The following is a 20,821-nucleotide window of genomic DNA, read 5'->3' on the forward strand; positions in this document are numbered from 1 at the left end:
ACTCTAGCCTTCACCAAATGTGATTCATCCCTCAAGCGATCGGCCTACAAGTCTGACTATGAACAGCAAAATTAGATTTCAGAGCAATGTACACAGAGGAGATATTGAGATACTGTCATTCAGATTAAACATGATATTTTCTCTCATCTGACTGTTATTTGATGATGACGAGGCGAATGTGGGAATCGAGCTGGAAAAATATGCATTGTCTGGATTTCACTTCTGTCGATGAGATCACATTGCAAACACTGCACACCCTACTCCACTCACTGCCACCCCACGTTCCAGGTTGTTTCACTTTTTCAAGGAATGACAGGATTTTCCATGCATTGCAACATGGATTCCTTCCCATGTGAAGCAACTGAAATGCACACCATGTATATGGAACAGTGATGAAGATGTAATGGAGTGACGGGTCCAATGTAAATTAGAATAGCTTCGGTGTTTTGGAGGCATCCAGATTGATTTGAAGGTGGTTGAGTAGCTTTTTAGACAAGCAACAGAGTTAGTTCTGGATTTGACTTGAATGCCCAAGAGTCGTTTAATCACGCATTATGTGTCCAGACTATAGCAAATATACTTGAAATGTGAGATGGAAGAGTGAAGATTTAACGGTTCCCCTTTTCCCACTCCAGTCTTGTGGTCATGCCTGAAGGACTTTGAAGGCAAAAGATCACTTGTCATTTCTATTCTTATGGAATAAAACAGAACAGACGATAACTTTGTGATTACCTCAATGAATTCGAATAAAAAATGATCTTCCCTGCATAAAGCCATATTGCCTGTCACTAATAAGTTTTGTTTCCAAATGGGAGTAGATCCTTTCCCTCAGAATCTTCTCCAGCAGATTCCCTACCACTGCGTGAGGCTCAACGGTTTACATTGTCTCGATTATCCCAGGTAAACTTTTTAAACAGGGGGAACACTTGAGCAACCTTCCAGTCCTCGGGGACATCACACGTGTTCACTGATTCTGCAACGCGCTCTGTTACGGCCTCAAACCTGTTCTCTCTGCCTTCCATCAACAACTTGGAATACTTTCTATCCAGGCCTGGAGACTTGTCCATCTTAATACCTTTTAGAACACCCACCATCTCCTTACTCCTTAAGCCGACTTATTAAATTAATCAAACATCTATCCCTAATCTCAACATCTGCCATGTCCCACTCCTCAGCGAATACTGATGCAAAAGTATTCGTTTCGAATCTCACCAATTTTCTCTGACTTCACCGATAACTTTCCTTCTTTGTCCTTGAGTGGGCAATGCTTTCACTACTTACCATCTTTATGCTTATGTATGAATAAAATGCTTTGCAATTTTCCTTCAACCTGTTTGCTAATGATATTTCAGGTTCCCTTTTAGGCATCTACATTCCTCATTTCTAATTGGTCCAACATTCCAATATTCGTAGAACATAGAACAGAGAACAGCGCAGTACAGGCCCTTGAGCCCTCGATGTTGCGCTGATCCAAGCCCACCTCACCTACACTAGCCCACTAACCTCCATATGCCTATCCAATGCTCGTTTAAATGCCCATAAAGAGGGAGAGTCCACCACTGCTACTGGCAGGGCATTCCATGAACTCACGACTCGCTGAGTAAAGAATCTACCCCTAACATCTGTCCTATACCTACCACCCCTTTATTTAACGCTATGCCCCCTCGTAATAGCTGACTCCATACGTGGAAAACAGGTTCTCATGGTTAACCCTATCTCAACCCCTAATCATCTTATACACCTCTATCAAGTCACGCCTAAACTTACTTTTCTCCAATGAAAACAGCCCCAAGTGCCTCAGCCTTTCCTCATACGATCTTCCTACCATACCAGGCAACATCCTGGTAAACCTCCTCTGCACCCTTTCCAGTGCCTCCACATCCTTCCTATAGTATGGCGACCAAAACTGCACACAATACTCCAGATGCGGCCGTACCAGAGTCTTATACAACTGCAACATGACGTCAGGACTCCGGAACTCAATTCCTCGACCAAGAAAAGCCAGTACGCCATTTGCCTTCTTCACAGCACTATTTACCTGGGTGGCAAATTTCACAGATCTGTGTACATGGACACCAAGATCTCTCTGCTCATCCACACTACCAAGTATCCGACCATTAGCCCAGTACCCCATCTTTTTGTTACTTTTACCAAAGTGAATCACCTCACACTTACTTACAATGAACTCCATTTGCCAGCTTTCTGCCCAGCTCTGCAGCTTATCTATATCCCGCTGTAACATGACACATCCTTCCTCACTGTCAACAACTCCACCGACTTTTGTATCATCCGCAAACTTGCTCAACCAACCTTCTAGCCCCTCCTCCAGGTCATTTATAAAAATGACAAACAGCAATGGTCCCAAAACAGATCCTTGCGGAACACTGCTAGTAACTGCACTCCAAGATGAACCTTTACCATCAACTACTACTGTCTGTCTTCTTCCTGCCAGCCAATTCCTAATCCAAACCTCCAACACACCCTCAATGCCATAACTCCGTATTTTTTGCAGTAGCCTACCATCGGGAACCTTATCAAACGCCTTACTAAAATACATATACACCATATCTACTTTACCTCGTCGACATCCTTAGTCACCTTCTCAAAGAATTCAATAAGGTTTTTGAGGCACGACCTGCCCTTCACAAAACCATGCTCACTATCCTTGATCTCATTGTTCCTATCCAGATGTTCATAAATCCTATCCCTTACAATTCTCTCGAAGACTTTGCCCACAACAGAAGTGAGACTCGAAAACCGATAGTTACTAGGGTTATCCCTACTCCCCTTATTGAACAAGGGAACCATTTTTGCTATCCTCCAGTCTTCTGGCACTATTCCTGTAGACAACGAGGACATAAAAATCAAGGCCAATGGCTCTGCAATCTCCTCCCTTGCTTCCCAGAGAATCCTAGGATAAATGCTATCAGGACCAGGGGACTTATCTATTTTCACCCTTTCCAGAATACCCAACACCTCTTCCCTACATACCTCAAAGCCGTCAATTCTAATTACTTGTGACTCAGGATTGACATCGGCAACAATGTCCTGTTCCTGAGTGAATACTGACGAAAAGTATTCATTCAGTATCTCCCCAATCTCTTCAGCCTCCACACGCAACTTCCCACTACTATCCTTGACTGAACCTATTCCTACCTTAGTCATTCTTTTATTCCTGACATGCCTATAGAAAGCCTTAGGGGTTATCCCTAATCCTACCAACTAAGGACTTTTCATGTCCCCTCCTTGCTGCTCTTAGCTCTCTCTTCAGATCCTTCCTGGCTACCTTATAACTCTCAATCGCCCCAATTGAACCTTCACGCCTCATCTTTACATAGGCCGCCCTCTTCCCTTTAACAAGGGATTCCAATTCCTTATTAAACCACGGCTCCCTCACACGACCCTTTCCTCCCTGCCTGACAGGTACATACTTATCAAGGACACTCAATAGTTGCTCCTTGAACAAGCTCCACGTATCAATTACGCCCTTGCCTTGAAGCCTACTTTTCCAAGCCACGCATCCTAAGTCATGCCTCACCGCATCATAATTTCCCTATCCCCAGCTGTAACTCTTGCCCTGCAGTGCACACTTATCCCTCTCCATCACTAGAGTAAAAGTCACCGAATTGTGGTCACTGTCCCCAAAGTGCTCACCTATCTCTAATTCTAAAACCTGACCTGGTTCGTTACCCAGAACCAAATCCAGTGTGGCCTCATCTCTTGTTGGCCTGTCTACATATTGTGTCAGGAAACCGTCCTGCATACATTGGACAAACATTGACCCATCTTACGAACTCGAGCTACAGCTTTCCCAATCAATATCAGGGAAGTTAAAGTCCCCCATAACAACCACCTTATTACTTTCACTCTTCTCCTCAATCCTCATCGCAACCCTTTCTTCTACATTTCTAGGACTATTAGGAGGCCTGTAAAAAAACTCCTAACAGGGTGGCTTCACCTTTCCTATTCCTAACCTCAGCCCAAACTACCTCAGATGGCGAGTCTTCATCCATCGTCCTTTCCACCGCTGTCATGATATCTTTGACAAGCAATGCCACACCTCCCCCTGTTTTACCCCCACCACTGACCCGACTAAAACATTTAAACCCTGAAACCTGCAACAGGCATTCCTGTCCCTGTTCTACCCATGTCTCCATAATAGCCACAACGTCGAAATCCCAGGTCCCAATCCACGCTGCAAGTTCATCTACCTTATTTCGTATACTTCTTGCATTGAAGTATATACACTACACGCCACTCTCCTGTTTACAGGCACCCTCCTTTGAGATTGATGCCATGTTCCTAACCTCCCGACACTCCAGGTCCTGCACCCTAAAGATACAGTCTAGGTTCCCATGCCCCTGCAGAGTTAGTTTAACCCCGCCCCCCTCCCCCCCCCCCCCCCCCCCCCACCAAGAGCACGAGCCATCCTCCCCCCAAGGATGCTGGTGCCCCTCAGGTTCAGGTGTAGACCATTCTGTTTATCGAGGTCCCAACTTCCCCAGAAAGAACCCAGTTATCCAAATACCAGAATTCCTCCCTCCTGCACCATCCCTACAGCCACGCATTTAACTGTTCTCTCTCCCTATTCCTCGACTCTCTATCACGTGGCACGGGTAACAAACCGGAGACAACAACTCTGTATGTTCTAACTCTGAGCTTCCAACCTCGCTCCGTGAAAGCCTGCCTAACATCCTCAGCCCTCCTCCTACCTATGTCGTTGGTGCCAATGTGGACCACGACTTTGGGCTGCTCCCCCTCCCCCTTAAGGACCCAGAAAACGCGATCAGAGACATCACCTACCCTTGCACCTGGGAGGCAACATACCAAACGTGAGTCTCTCTCGCCCCCACAAAACCGCCTATCTGTACCCCGAACTATCGAGTCGCCAATTACTATTGCTCTGCTCTTCTCCATTCTTCCCTTCTGAGCAACAGGGACAGGCTCGTCACTTCCAAAGCCTAGTCACTGTTCAGTCGCCTAGACCCTACATATGTTTCTTTTTGCCTCTTGGCTAGTTTTAGAATTTAACCTAGAATTTAACAGAATTTAATGGTTCCCTTACCTTACCATTTGTATTCCTCATTTTCACAGAAATATATCTCTCCTAATCTCAAAGTAACTTCTCTTTAAAAGCCTGCACCATATCAAGTGCGGATTTACCTTCTAACCGCTGCTCCCAATACTGGAGACACGGATGGAAGAAGTGACCCATACAGCCACATTCCAGGTGTGATAGCAATTCCTCGGGAAGGAGTTATCTCCTGAAGGAGTTTAGCGCTGTCAGCTTGCTAATCTGCGATCGGGTGTGCAATAGAGTCCTGCCTTCAGTTGGACAGGAGTAATTGCATTTATTGATCATTCATTTTGATGTCAAACGCGATATTTCAACAACTGTTGTTATTGGTAAAGTGTCAGGGCTATTCGTATGGCCCTTCCACTTCTCCTGTCATCCAAAGATTTCAAGTAAAGAATTAATTCCACTGTTTAACATGACATCTGGTCATTTGTTAGTGCCTGGACAAAGTCGGCGTGGGCATCAGGGTGACATGAAATGGAGTCACGTTCTAATACACCTGATGAGCTGAAAAGGTAACAGGCCCTCCAAGCCAGTGTCTCAGCAGGTCATCCCCACGATACAGTGACCGCCTGATGGAGCGACTCGCTGACATGAATTCTCTGAAAAATGAATCTCACTTTGAATGAATGAATGAAGAAGTGGTGATTCACAGTCTCATTGTCTATCACTGTGTGCATCCCTCTTGTGTTTAATATGATGTGGAGGAGTCAGTTTGCACTGGTCTGGTCCAAGTTAATAATCACAACATCAGATTATAGTCCATCAGGTCTATCTGGAAGCACAGTAGTTTTCGAGTACTGCTCCTTCATCCCCTTAAGAGTGTTCGAGAATGTGTCTTAATAGAAGTTCTGGCATTTACATCTTAATGAACTGAAACATGCAACCCGTTGAAAAGATGAAAGACTCGGCACAAAGCTAGATTTAGAAAAGTTCAGCCGGCCAGGCAGCATCCGAGGAGCAGAAAAATTGTTGTTTCGGGCTAAAGCCATCTTACAGCTCTAAATTGCAGTACTCATTTTTTCCTGACCGACCTGGATTTGTACAATATATCATTTCAGTTGCATGAAACTCTATATTGTTGATACCTATTTGATGATGGAGCAGTGCTCCGAAAGTTAGTGCCTCAAAATTAACCTGCTTAACAATATTTTTGTGTTGTATAACTTTTTACATTTTTTAATGTGAAACAATGCCCCACCTTCCTCCTTCTGGCTGACAAGTCCTACTGCACAAGTAAATAATATATTTCGGCATGAAAAGCAGGGAACTCTCATTGATCAACTCCAGGGGCAGTGGATCTATCCCACATCACATTGATCACACAGTCTTTCTTCATCAATGCGTAACTTCATTGATGAGCTACTCTCCGTGGAATGCGGAAACACCCATCAAATGTTTTGCAAGGTTTGTGAAGGTTAGTAGCTCAGGTTGAGGTTTAGGGTGTAGGTTTGCTCGCTGAGCTGTAGGTTTGATATCCAGACCTTTCATTACCTGACAAGGTAACATCATCAGTGGCGACCTCCAAGTGAAGCGAAGCTGTTGTTTCCTGCTTTCTATTTATATCGTTCTATGAAAGATATCTTATGAAGAATATAAGGACAACAGCTGACTATCAAACGTCTGGATATCAAACCTACAGCTCAGCGAGGAAACCTACACCCTAAACCCATCAATAATAGGCCAGTAAGGATTCATGATGGGACTCAAAATAACGGGTAATAAATGAAATCACAATGGCCATACAACTCAACATTTCCCATTTCAATTTTATTTTTTGTCCTGAGAACTATACTTAGCTCCTCTTGCAAACATTGAATGTTTTGCCCTGACTGCTTTCTGATGCTCAGAAGTCCACAGGCTCCTGCACTCTCTGGTTGCAAACATTTCCCCTCATTTCATTCCGCCCCCATATTCGTCCACTATGATCCACAAGTTCTGCACTTTCCCCTCCCTAGTCATCAGGAACACCCTTCCTGCATTTACGTTTAGAACAAGTTCCATCGATCACATGATACATTATCATTAAAGTATTTATCTGTTGGCAATATGAAAACAGCAAGAAAACTCGGAAAGGTTAAATTAACAAATGTATCGGGTTAATAGATAAATCTGCGTAAAAGGATGTGACAGCAATTTTCTAACTGTTCTCTGAGGTTAGTCTGAGTCACTGTATAAAGTACAGTAAAGGTGCAGGAACTGAGGAGCTGCAGCACAAAACCGACTTCCTGCAGATTATGGGCAGATGCAAAGACCGTATCAGCCTCATACATTGAAACTGCCCGTGTGTATCTGGTGCAAGTGAGATTCATCCAAGTGTGTGTGTGCATTGAATATTTAAAATACTTCATAATACCGAAGAAAGGGGTGAGTTTCAGTGATCAGCGAATCGGACAGGGATTTGGGTGAAAAGGGGACTGCCAGTGGAGCTGAGAGGTGGCGGACCTGGGAGTAATTGGAAGCCAGGCTTCAGAATGGAGCAGAGTGTGACAGAGGGGCTGAGGTCACGAAATCCTGTTGTTCTGGGAGTGGTACAGGAATGTATGGTGACAGCAGAACTGCAAATGGTAGGGGAGTACGGAGCTAGAAGAATGTTGCAAATGCAAGCAGAGCTCTCAGCGAAGTGGATTTACAGATTGAAAACGCAGCGTGGACGAAGATAAGTAGGATTATTCAACTATTTTATTAAGCTGCAGGGGAGAATGTAAGGAGAGGGAGTCTAGTTAAAGGGATGTTTTGAGTAGCAGAGGGAAGTGTGCAATCTTAGAAAGTTAGTTCCCTTGAATTTGCATCGGTAAGATCTCTCATACAGATGCAATGCTTCACACAGATTTTCTTGGTACAACTTTGGGCTAATAAGGAAAGGACGTAAAGTAAATCACACCATTCATCACAAAATGAAAAAAAAGGAATTATTGAGTCAATAATTCAGACTCAGAAATGTACAATTAGGAGATGTTATATTTCAAATCTGAGCAGATTTTTCATGATATTTCAATGAGGCGAACATAGCTCTGTCGCTGACCTAGATTCAAACATTTTCCCATTACTGAGCGGCATAGCAAAAACATTCCGTGTTTTTGCACTCCCTTTGTCTAAATCCATGCATGAAATGAAGGCAGCAGTCGTCAGTACAAAGTTTTCTTTTCATCAATTCATATTTACACAGAGGCAGTTACTACACTATAATATCATTTTTAGTCTGAAGTTATGTGTAGGCCAGACCAAATACCAATGGCAGATTTCCTTCCCCTAAAAGACAACAGTGAATCACATGGGTTGTCATCCAACAATTGGTGATGGACTCGTAGCCATCATCAGACTCTAGATTCCTAGATTTTCATCTCGTTGAGTTCAAATCGCACTATGTGTAAAGGTAGGCCTTGAATCCTTGATGAAAAAATGTGTTGCTAGAAAAGCGCAGCAGGTCAGGCAGCATCCAAGGAGAAGAAGAATCGACGTTTCGGGCATAAGCCCTTCTCCAGGACCTGGGTCACAGGAACAACCATTAAGTGATATGACCACTAACAGGTCATGTCCCATTTACTAACAAAACATAAATCGAAATTACCACTCTCCAAAGCGCACTGCAGGAGAAAGATTGCTGCCAGGCCATGGCAGTACCGATCATTGGACATTTCTCCAAATACTAAATAAATAACTTATCACATTTAAATAACTCCTGGTCATATTTCCACAAAGTTATCTGAAAGTGAATGAAAGTCAAATTAAATCAGAGATCTCGTTAGTGTTTCTGACTTGCCAGTTTCATAAAGTTCACCAGAAGTATACTTCTCAACACAGGAATGCCTAATTTCCTGCTCAGTGTTCAAAAATGTACATAAAACGGCATGGAACATTGGTTGGGGCAAGCGCCCAAGTATTGTTCAGAATGCACTGTCAGAAAGATGCACACAGGAGCGAGCACACAGGAGATTGATGAGGATGGTGCACAGGACCACAGAGTTATTGATATGAAGCGAGGTTTCAGAGACTGGACTAGCTTCTGTTTCTTGGAGAAGCTGAAGATCGGGGTATCGCCCACTGCATAAAGAAATAACGGGAGTGAGATAGAAACTGGAATCATTAAAATATTTTCGGTGAAAATACCGACTTTTTTGATAGGGGGCATGGTGGCACAGTGGCACAGTGATTTGCACTACTGCCTCACAGCGCCAGAGACCCGGGTTCAATTCCTGCCTCAGGCAACTGTCTGTGTGGAGTTTGCACATTCTCCCCGTGTCTGCGTGGGTTTCCACCTGCAGTCCAAAGATGTGCAGGTTAGGTGAATTGGCCGTGCAAAATTGCCTGTAGTGTAAGGTGAAGGCATAAATGTAGGGGAATGGGTCTGGGTGGGTTGCTCTTTGGAGGGTCGGTGAAGACTTGTTGGGCTGAAGGGCCTTTTTCCACACTGTAAGTAATCTAATCTATTAAAATATAGTTTTTCAGCGATCAAGATAGTGATCAAGGAATCTGTGAATAATCTGCAGATAATTTGCAAATCACACAAAGTAGTGGCGGGATTGTGGTTGGAAAAGTGGGCATGTTGTGTTAATTAATGTTGACAGAAGTATCTAGATGGGACAATTGGGAAAGCACTTAGGAAGAAGAAGGTGAAACGAAAGCGGGAGAATATCTTAATTCCTGAACAGGCAGCATCCGAGAACAAGATCAAAGCCCAAAACATTGACCTTCCTGCTCCTCTGATGCTGCCTGAATGGCTCTGCTTTTCCCAAATTGCACTTTTCAACTCTGATCTCCAGCTTCTGCAGCCCTCACTCTCTCGTAATATCTGAATTCCTGCATAATTCATTGCCGTAACAATGTGCACCCATGCGACGAGCGGACGTTTTCTCATGTTGCAGCATGGGCTCATTGCAGAGTCAGAGAATGAGTGGAAAGAATCGATAATGCACTGGGGCTCAATCGTATCAACACCAGCAAGGAGAGTGGCAGAACGAATGATCAGGGAAACACTCTGGTGAGCAATCAATGGCGAAATGGGAAACTTCCCAGGGACTGCAACAAAGGCCAGGATGGGAGGGAAATGTATTGGTCAGGAAAGTAAAACTCTCCAACCAGTATTCTGACACAGACCAGAATAACCCCTTTTCAGTGGATAGGACATTCCAAACACTTTTTTCTCGGATTCGGATCTCCACCCTCCCTCTCTCTGGAGCTGCTAGTGCTGAAGGTGTTGCTCTCGCTGTCACTCTGTGATAACACACTGAAACCCATCACTTAAGGAAGAGGGAAACCCCCCCCCCCTCACCCCCCCCCCCAGTGACACAACTAGGATCCACAGAGGCTGACATTAATCACTTACAAAAGGGGATTTCGGTCACAGCAAGCATTGCATTTCAGACCTGCATTTACATCAAAAAGCATAAAAGCTCCTACTCCTGAAATTCATAAAATTTCACAGCATGCAAGCAGGTTCTGCCATCCCCGAATGGCTTACCTGCTGGTCAACAGTTATGCCTGTATGGCAGAAAGTTCTTATCAATATATTACTAAATTAGCTTTTTATCTCTCCCTCTGTATCTTCCTTTCTCTCCCTCACCTGTGCATGAATGTTTCTGTTGTCTCTGAAAATGTTTTACCATCATTTGATGGCAACTTAATGTCAGCTAAACCACCTCACATTAATTGGAATTATTTCTCTCCCTCATTGAAAACAGCAACATACGTGTCAATTTCTTCAAAGTCAGGCCTGAGTTTCATTGTAACTGTACTCGTATGATGGAGCATTTACCAGATACACGGTGATTCAATGTTCCGCACTGATACGTCACAGCGCCAGAGATACGGGTTCTGAACCAGCCTTGGGCAACTATCTGCGTGGAGCTTGCACGTTTCCCCCGTGTCTTTGTGGGTTACCTTTGAGTCCTCCGGTTCCATCCCTCAATCCAAAGAAGTGCAAGTTAGGTGACTTAGCAGTGCTAATTTGTCCAAAGTGTTCAGGGATAAGTAGGCAAGTTGTATTAGCCTGGACTACATGTACACTGACAGGGTAGGGGAAATGGGTCTGGATGGTTTACTCTTCGATTGGTCGGTGTGGACTTGCTGGGCGTGTGCCGCACACTGTCAGGAATTCTATGTTCAGAAGTTCGCAGTCGATACAAGAAATGATTGGCACAAGGAGAGATATCAATTGGGTTTAGAGAGAGAGAGAGAGAGAGAGCTCTTTTCTCCTGATTCTTTCAAAGATCGATAACTGAAACATTGCTGTATCAAACCTCCACCTGTCTCGAAAATTAAATATGTTGCTTCTCTCTCTGGTAGAAACTTCCCCTTTCGTGAAAGGAATTCAGTTGTACTGAAGATAGTGCAAACTTGATAGTTCACTCGGCTTAGATTCGCAATTTGAATTCTGCCATGGTGATTGATAGATAATAATCACAGGAGGTTGACAATTTACTCGTAAAAATGAGTATCAGTTAATATCCTCCCTTTGTTCAGCAAAAAAAATACTATTTCAAACAAAGCAAGAATTGATCGCGATGGTCTCACGAATACACCTGCAATGAGCAAGAGGAAGCCTCTCAGCTCTTTCGGTCTTATCCAGACTTCAATGAGATAGTGGCTTATCTAATTTATAACTCAATTCTGCACTCCTGCGGTGCCCAGTTGACATTTCATTGCCATTGTCATTGAGGTCTCACTCCCTCTGCCGTGCAAACGTTGAAAGATTCTGCTTCCACTCACGTTTGAGGAAAGAATTGCACGAGAGTTCCAGCCTGTAGAGAGAGAAGAATGTTTCCTCACCTCAGTCTTAACTGGTCAAGTCCTCCTTTTGAACGCGGACCCTGGTAATAGATTTCGTCATAAGCGGAAATATCATCTCCCAGCCAACACATTCCGCTCTGCTCAGGATCATATGCGATTCTGGTATGTCACCATTTATTTTCCTGAACCACAACGACACAGGTTCGTTTGCTTTACCTGATATGGCAAACAGATCATTTGATTGTTGTCACAAATATTAAGTATGGAGGTGCTACAGTTTCCTTCTCAAACTAACCACACAGATAGCCAACGTTGTACTGCATCCACCCTTTCCCTACTATCAACGGTTAACTTGATTCCAATTGAAAATTTCTTTTTCAGTCAATACGGCTCGATTTGGATTATTTTGACTCCGACCTCCCTTAAGTTTATGATATTGCGTAGTTACAGTCTCGTTTCTAGACCAGTACGTATTAACATTGATGCTTGACCCCCGCTTCTACAGTCTTCGGTCCTTCATTTTTTTTCACTTAGGAATTGCTTTCGTGTGTTCGAGCGTACTGAAGACTGCCGGATTGCGTTGGTTCTACAACAGCAGTCAAACCCCATACCTGACAAATTCATATTTTCTCTCTCTCTTTCTCACTGATACAATGTAAGTCATTAAGGACTGAGATGGCGAGAAATATCATGACCGAGGGAATTGATAGCCAGTGGAATTCTCTGCCAGAAAAGTTTACAATAAGACTTCGTATGTCTTGGAGAACGCTGAAATATGCTCCTTATAGTGTTAGAGATTATTGGGTAAGAGGGAGAACGTGCATACATGGGACTGAGTTTATCGATGATCCAGGAACATATGGAATGGCAGAGCAGGTTCGAAGGTCGAAGGCGCTTGCGCCTATTCCTATTTTCAATGCATTTTTAATCGTGCTTTTAATTTGATATTGCTTTTAATCTTGTCACTAAAAAAAGTTCGAATCAATCTCAGCAAATATAAGAATCAAGCATTCTTATGGCACTCTTCCCTTACATTTTGTGAACAATTGACTGAATGCAGTGGGGCTACGGATGGACGGTTGCATGTTACTATATTATCAGAGTCCTCCATGGGTGAATAAATTTCTCTTTCTTTCAGTATTCAATACCCCACTGTGTATCCTCAGACTGTGAGTCTTCATTTGTACTCCTTGATCTTTGGTAACATCCTTCCTGCATTTACCTGCATCCTTCCTGCATTTAGCTTTCTATGAGATCACCCCTTCATTCGTATAAAGTGCAATGAATATAGTCTTCAGTGAATTCTTCATTCATTTGTCCTGCCATCGCAGGGGTCACGCTGCTAAACCTTTGTTGTTCTCCATCCACCCCCCAGAAATCACTCCTCAGGTAAGGGCACCAAACTGTGAAATATTGTGCAACTGCAACAAGACGTCCCCCCTCTGTACTTTAATCCTTTTACAATAAAGGTCAACGTACTCTTAGCCTTCATCACCACCCGCTGCTCCGATAATGCTGACTTCAGCCCCAGATGTAAGAGGGACATCCTGGTCTTCGTGCAGCTCTTTATTTCCAAAGCTATGACCGCTCAGATAATAATACGCCTTCCTGTTTTTGCATCTAAAACCACACATGGAACCATATTATTCCTTCCCCGCTGCGATGCAGTCCCCCTTCTCCTCACACAAACCGGACAGAAGTATCTCTGCATCATTCTCATAAATTTGTGTTGTCTGAAAATTGGTGAAATGGTTTTGAGATCTTGCCTCTAATCATGAACAATTAATATGAACAGCTTAGTTCCTAACACTTGCCCCTGGAAATCCGGCACTCATCCTGGCTTAACGCCACTCAAAACCGACTGCCACACAGAAAATGATTGGTTCATTCCCACTCTTAATTCCCTATGTGCCAGTCCATTCTCTACCCATGTCAGTGTACAACACGGGTTTCAATTTTAAATCCCAGCCATTTCTTGGTACCTTAGCAAATACCTTCTTAAAGAAGTAGCTTTGCGTTAGCATCTCTAATAGTTGCATACTTAAAATAAAGCTCCAGTGGATGTGTCAAGTGTGATTGCCGTTTTGAAAATTCGTGCTGATTCTGTTGGATTCATTAAATTTTCAAAGTGTTCTTCTCTTCAAACATTTATCGTGGACTCTAGCCTGTTCCCTCATGGTTGATATCAGCCTAGATCGATCATTCCCTGTTTTCAGCCTACCTTCTTCAAAACAAAGGAATGTTTACTTGACCTCACCTCCAATATTTGGGAAACTTTCCAGAGCCTACGTCTTGGAATATGACCAGCAGCACAGGATTTCCAGGACCTGAAGAACCCATGAGGGGATGCAGATTAATGTGCTGACAAGAACAAAAAAAAATGGATAATTTGATGTTACTGGAATTGTAGTAGAACTCCATAAACAATGCGGAATAATTTCATTATGCGCATTTTTACTTCTGGTGTGCTCATCAAGTAAGTACACGAGTCTGAGGGGAGACTTCACTGGGACACATGAGACAGTTGGGACTTGTATCGATTGAATGTTGGGACATTTCCCAACCAAATAAATCTTGTCTCACACGGATTTAGAATATTGTCTTTGTGCACTAATACTGGTGGAGGACGTTGTCCCCAAATGCCGGGAGTACTGCGAATAACAATTAGTGACCTCTGCTGGGCAGACTGATTTAGGATAATAGTCTTACGATATTATCATTCAGGCATCCACTCTCATTGCATTTCCCTGTTGCTCCACCACCCTTCCCAGTATTCAGGGCTAAATACCAGTTTGTTATGGAATACACCAAACCACACAAGAAATGTCAAGGAGATAGCCTGAACTAGAACTTTGACTTGAAGGCACATGCCAGGCCCTGGACTGATTTAATTGGTCCCTCACTCGTATTTAAGCAAAATACACTTCTAAACTATGTTATGATTCTTCTTATCTTTCTAAATTTTCGTGAGTCCAGGGTTAAACTGCTCAATCTTTCGTTGAAAGGCAAGTTTTCAACTCGACAGTCAATTGTGTAACTCTTCCTCGGATTGTCTCGAACACACAAGATGAACGCTGATAGGAATGTTGGAGACCATAATGTTTGCACAGTCTCATTAAGTTATATTAGTAACGAATGTTGCAGGCGTGTGTAGCTTCAAATTCACAAATGGATTCTGTGTTCGTGCCCACAAGGAGTGATTTGGAGGTAATAATTAGGAAAGTGATTAAAACGCTTGAAAACAGTGATCCCAGCCTCACGAGCATTATTTCGGGGAAGACCGGTAATTATCCAGGACACCCGTCATTTTGATAATTTACAAAGTGACAGAACAGACAGAGATGCTTGTAAGACTCAGATTTGATCCTGGCCACTTGAAGTCAGGCGCTTTTCTATTGAATACTGACACTGAGGGAGAAATTTTAATTCAGTATCAGAAATATGACATCTCTGAGGATTGATTCCTGAGTGGTTCCACATGATCCATCACTTTATTTACATCAGAGTAAAAATCATGATGTAGTTTTTGTTTCTTTCAATGTAAGCAATCGTAATGGTCAGGGGAATACTGGTGATAATAGAGTCAATAAAGTAGCAGGTCTGTTTCAAGTATATCATTTCATTTACGCGGAAGGTTGGCATTGTAGGCGGGAACAGCTCCCATTTTTTCCCACACGGACATGGGAAAACCACTTATTCGTCAAGCAGAGGACATTTTCTACCCTCTTCTGGCAGCGGTTGGTGTTCTTGGTGAGCCCTGATTTCAACAATGAATCGTATAAATTTGACATTGTGTCTGGAAGGATTCCTGCTTGTATTCATAAACACGTTGTACATTTTTCTTTCTCTCCATTGAAAGCAGTTGCATGACACTTCCCATAGCTGATGATGAAAGAAAGAGTGCATATTTTCTTATAGCAACCATCAATGCTTGCATTCTCAATGTTTTATTCTGTTTTACAATTTTGCGAACATGAATTCTCCAGTTTAAAAGTCCGCATCAGATTCCAATGTCTATTATAAACATTATTTTTGGAACAGATTTGTCTTGTCAGTGATGGAGTTAATGAATGTATGTGGATGCCGTGCCATTGAAGTAGGCTTCTTCACCCTGCATAGTAAAATTTGTTGAGTGTTGTGGAACTGCACTCGTCCAGGCAGGTGTGAAGTGTTACATCACACTCCTGGCTTATTTTTTGTTGATGGCAGACATAGCTTGTGGAGTCAGGGGTCTGTTATTCAGTGATGGATTCCGAATTTCTGATGTTCAATTTTAGTACTGTACTTTGACATAACAACAGAAGAAATAAGCCACTCAGCTACTTGATAAGAACATAACACCATAAGACCATAAGACCATAAGACAGAGGAGTGGAAGTAAGGCCATTCAGCCCATCGAGTCCACTCCGCCATTCAATCATGGCTGATGGGCATTTTAACTCCACTTACCCGCATTCTCCCCGTAGCCCTTAATTCCTCGAGACAACAAGAATCTATCAATCTCTGTCTTGAAGACATTTAGCTTCCCGGCCTCCACTGCACTCTGCAGCAATGAATTCCACAGGCCCACCACTCTCTGGCTGAAGAAATGTCTCCGCATTTTTGTCCTGAATTTACCACCTTTAATTCTAATAATGGCTGATCCTTTTGTGGACTCAGTTCCCTTTACCCGCCCATGCACCAGAACTCAGAATTCCTTTACCCTTCAAAAATCTAACTTAATTTGCTTAAGAAAACAATTAACGATGTAGCCTCAACTGCCTCACTCGGCATAGCAATTCCACAGGTCGAAATGTAAGTGTCTGACCATTGACCACCCGCAGGCCATTGATCCTGGAGTAATTCAGAGTAATAACTGGGATAATGAGCTAATATGTGGATTGTCTCATATTGGACCTGGTACTTGGCTGAGACATATGTGGTGACGATGTGTTTTCTTCTCACCTTTCATCACTGCTCAAAAAATCATTCCTTTTGGAGAGTATAATGAACAAAGATTAACTGCATTATTCTAAAGGGATACCGGATGGAATACCGTTCTCTCCACCCTTTGTGTTTGTCTGAGCTGCAGAATTATTGCAAGTAAAAGAGATTCCTTCAGTTTTCAAGAATTGGCGACATGGAAGGGTTGGGGGAATGGGCCAGTTTTCACATTGTAAATGTCTTTGACTCAATGCCTGTATGAGATGTATAGATAGATCAAGTGCCGCGAATTTGTGACGTTGACATTCATCAATAAACATTTAGAAGGCCAAAGTGTCATGAATGTAACAGCTTGAGGTACTTCAGGTTCTGAGGATAACGAAACTTTGTGCACAAATGATTCTGCAGGAAATGATAACATAAATAATAGGAGCAGCAATTGGCCATCTGTTCCATTACGCCTGCGGTGCCATTCAATGTGATCATGGTTCTGTTTTGTTCGTGGACACAGCTCCACTGACCTGCCAGCTCACCATAGCCATTCATTCAGTTTCAGTTCAAACGTCCATCTGTCTTTGCCATAAAAACATTCAAAAATGTGCCCTCAACTGTTTCACTAGGCAGGGAATTCCACAGATTAACAACCCTTTCTAGGAAAATTTCTTCTCACTTCAGTCCCCAATCTGCTTGTCCGTATTTTGAGTGACTTCTCCCACTGAAAGCAAGCTCCCTACCTGCTTCTACATTTTCTAGTCCCTTCCCAAAATTACATGCTTCTGTAAGATCCGACCTCATTATTTTAAATTCCAATGACTATAGACTCAAGCTACTCATTTTGTGCACATAAGCCAACTCTGGAATCTTCCGAGTGGAAGTCTTCTGCACTCCTCCTGTGCCATAATGCCCATTTCTCAATTAAGGTGACCATACCTGTGCTCAGTACTCCAGTTATAGCCTCACCAGAAATCTGTACAGCTACAGCACAATTGCTCGCTTTTAGACACCATCTTTGTAGTAATGAAGAAAAATATTCAATTTCCCTTCTTAAATTACTTGCTGTTCCTGAAAACCACCGTTTTCTGATTCATGCATAGGCACGCGTAGGTCCTTCAGCATAGCACTATGCTGCAATTAGTCGTTTTACTCAGAAATAAATAAAGTATTTTGCCACTTTCCCGAACAAAGCGGGTGAGCTCACGTGTTCCAACATTGCACTGCATTGGCGAGACAATTGCCCACTCAATTAGCATTGCCAAAACCCTCTCCTGTCTTCCACTGTCCTCTGCACATTTGTTCTACTATTCATCTTAGTGTCACCTGCGAACTTTCACACACTCGGATTGGCCCTGAAATCCCAATCATTGACGTAAGTTGTGAATAATTGCGATCCTAACACTGATCCCTGAGAGAAAGCACCAGCCACGGATCTTTAACTAGGAAACGCCCATTTATACCGACTCATTGCTTTCTGTTAGTTCACCAATCTTCTAACTATGCTAATCCAGGAACGTACTGACTCTTGATCTAATGCAGAAATTTTTTGTGGGGCACTTGTTGAAATCCTTCTGGATCACCATATCCACCAGTTCCACCACACCCATAATATCTTCAAAGAATACCTGCAAAGCAGTTAAACATCACCTCACTTTCATGAAATAATGCTGCTTCTGTCAGGTGGGGCAATTACTGTCCAGATGTTCGTCTATTCTTTTCCTCAATGAATGATTCGGACGTTTTCCTTGTGACAGATGTTAAGCTAACGGGACGATGCTTTTCCCCCTTTATCTGCCTCGTTTGTTAAACAGTGGACTCACATTTTCTATTTTACAAACTGTCAGAATCGGCCTAGAGTCCAACAGATTATTACTAAATTACTAGAAGCGCATTTGTTATTTCCCCTACTATCTCTCTTCATCCCCGAGATGAATTCCGTTGGGGTGAGGAGACTTGTCTACCTTTAGCTTGACGAACACTTCTGGTTTAGTGGTAATCATCTTTTCTACATCCTAACCTGCCATCACATCCATGTCATTAATTATTACCATTTTGGTTGTGTCGTCAACTGTGAACACTAACAGAAAACAACTTTTCAACCTATCGGCCATTTCTGTATTTCCCATTTTTACATCCCCTCTTCTATCCTCTGAACGACAAACGCTTACCTTAGCCGGTTGCTTTTGTTTCATGTAATTGTGGGAAATTCTGCTCACATGTTTTCGATATTCTGTGCGATTTTACTCTCGTACAATATCTGACCTTTCTTTATGTCTTTGTTTTTGTTACTTTCTGTTGACCTTTGAAGATTTACCAATCATATAGTTTCTCAGTAATCTTAGTGACTTTGTGTGCACTAACTTTCCATTTGATATCTTCATTCATTTCTTTAGTTTTCCATATTTAATTACCGCTTTTCTGACAGTCCTTCCTTTCTTTAGTATGTACTTTGTTGAGCACTGTGAAAAATTGCTTTGGAAGTCCTCCATTGTTCCTCCGTTGTCCTTCCATATAGCCCTCGCTCCCAGTCTGCCTTAATCAGTTCCTCCCTCATTCCATTGTTGTCTTCTTTGTTTAAGCACAAGGAATTGGTATTGGATTTCAAATTCTCAGCCTTCACCTGTATTTTATTTAAATTCACTTTGGGTGCTTCTTCTGAAAGGATCCCTAACTATGACATCGTTAATTATTCCTGCGTCGTTACACATGGCCAGATCTAGGATAGCTTCCTTCCTCATAGGTTCATATCCATACGGTTCGATGAAACGATCACGACTGCATTCGATTAAATCTTCATAGAATACAGTCAATATGTAGATTCAAATGTTCAATATTAATTGCCGTTCCATTTTTATATTGATCAGTTATTTCTTTGTTATTGTTCGTCCCTTATGATGCTATATTTTGGTGGTCCATAGATTAGCTCGTTATCCCTTGCGATTTTTAATTTGCACTGGCATAGTTTCTGCCATATTCTCCATAGAAATTGTACCACGGTGATATCATCCTTAAATATCAGAACTATGCAACTTCTGTTTCATTCCCCTCTGTTCTTGCGAATAGTCTGATACGTTTGAATGTTGGACTTCCAGTCATGGCCACCCTACAACCATGTCTCTGCAATGGCCACAGAATTATACATATTCACGATGATTTGTGTCGTCAACTCATTTCCCTTGTTTAGAATGCTGTGGTGCTGCTGGATTTGATATGGCTGCGATTCCCTGAATCATGGTCAGAACGCAACTCAGAGCACCAGTTGGTGCCGTGCTCCGCACAGTGGCACAATGGTTAGCACTGCTGCCTTACAGTGCTAGAGACGCGGGTTCAATTACAGCCTCAGGAGACTGTCCGTGTGGACTTTATACATTCTCCCTGTGTCTGCATGGGTTTCCTCCCACAGTCCAAAAATGTGCAGGTTAGGTAAATTGGCCGTACTAAATTGCCTGTAGTGTTAGGTGAAGGGATAAATGGCAGGGGGAATGTCAGTGTGGACTTTTGTGGGCGGCACGGTGGCACAGTGGTTAGCACTGCTGCCTCACAGCGCCAGAGACCCGGGTTCAATTCCCGCCTCAGGCGACTGACTGTGTGGAGTTTGCACGTTCTCCCCGTGTCTGCGTGGGTTTCCTCCGGGTGCTCCGGTTTCCTCCCACAGTCCAAAGATGTGCAGGTTAGGTGAATTGGCCATGCTAAATTGCCCATAGTGTTAGGTAAGGGGTAAATGTAGATGTAGGGGTATGGGTGGGTTACGCTTCGGCGGGGCGGTGTGGACTTGTTGGGCCGAAGGGCCTGTTTCCACACTGTAAGTAATCTAATCTAATCTCCCTAACACAAACAACATATATGAACAAACACTGGTTTATCACAGAACAATCCAGCACAGGAACGAGGCTGTGCTGAACTTGATGTAAGCTGAACCTAATCCCATCTGTCTGTGCTTGGTCTACATTTCTCCAAACCTTGCATATTCATGTACTTATCTCAATGTCTTTAAAATTCCCTTACTATACCTTCCTCCACCACCACTCTGGGACTGAGTTCCACAGTCCAACCACTATCAGTGCAAAATAAACTTACACTGCACTTTTCCTTTAATCT

This window comes from Chiloscyllium punctatum, chromosome 35 (genome assembly GCF_047496795.1).
Source record: "Chiloscyllium punctatum isolate Juve2018m chromosome 35, sChiPun1.3, whole genome shotgun sequence".
NCBI lineage: Eukaryota > Metazoa > Chordata > Chondrichthyes > Orectolobiformes > Hemiscylliidae > Chiloscyllium > Chiloscyllium punctatum.